This window comes from Helianthus annuus, chromosome 9 (assembly GCF_002127325.2).
Source record: "Helianthus annuus cultivar XRQ/B chromosome 9, HanXRQr2.0-SUNRISE, whole genome shotgun sequence".
Taxonomy (NCBI): Eukaryota; Viridiplantae; Streptophyta; class Magnoliopsida; order Asterales; family Asteraceae; genus Helianthus; species Helianthus annuus.
Genome location: NC_035441.2, coordinates 47,692,158 through 47,693,076, shown reverse-complemented (window position 1 = coordinate 47,693,076; position 919 = coordinate 47,692,158).

Genomic DNA, 919 nt, shown 5'->3' with positions numbered 1-919 from the left:
CAAGTTCATACGATGAATCTATGATTAACAAGTTTAGTGATCTATGAACTTGTTGATTGGTACCATAACACCTATCTTGAGTTTTACTTTAAAGACCAATCCTACGATGCTTAAGCAATGGTAAAGAACTAGATCTCTATGATCTCTATATGGTGGTTCAACTATACACACGATAAATTAAAGCAACAATAAATAATACTTGGGATATGATAACTACGGATATTAGATACGATTTTGACATGGATTATGAAGTAAAGACTGTTTATTTACTCTAACTAGAAGGCATTGAATGGTACTGCAACATAATGAAGGCAAGAAATGTCAAGATTGAAGTTGATGAATCGGGAACCTCACGCCCCATCCGGAATGAAGAAAAGGAAGCTATCGGTGTAAAGGCTATTCAAGACCTAATATCGTTTTGTAATTCAGGGGGAGAATGAGGTTCTAATCACAAATAATACTTAGGGTAAATATATGTTGCTATTATGTATTAGTGGGCTACCTGTAATATGTCAAAACAATATTGGTCTACGTGTATAGTCTTTGTTATTAGGTTACCACATAAGCAGCTTGTTAAACGTCATCTTTATGTAAACGATATGTTAAGGTGTGCCTCTGTTGATTCACACATGTTCAGACTCCATATGGAGGAGATTCCTGCTAGTTTGTAATTCATACAAATAGTACATCGTTGTATTGTGCAAATCAATATCTTTGTGTTATTCAATATCAAGCCTGCATTCATGGTAATCGTTATTCTTCCATCAATATTACTTAATTCAAACATCTCTCCTTTCAATCAAACCTGTGTAGATTGCCTTTTTGATTACCCAACAACATCATCATTAGAAATACTTTTGTTAATTTGAGACACACTTTTTTGGTAATTGGAGACACATTCTAATTTCTTTCTTAATTA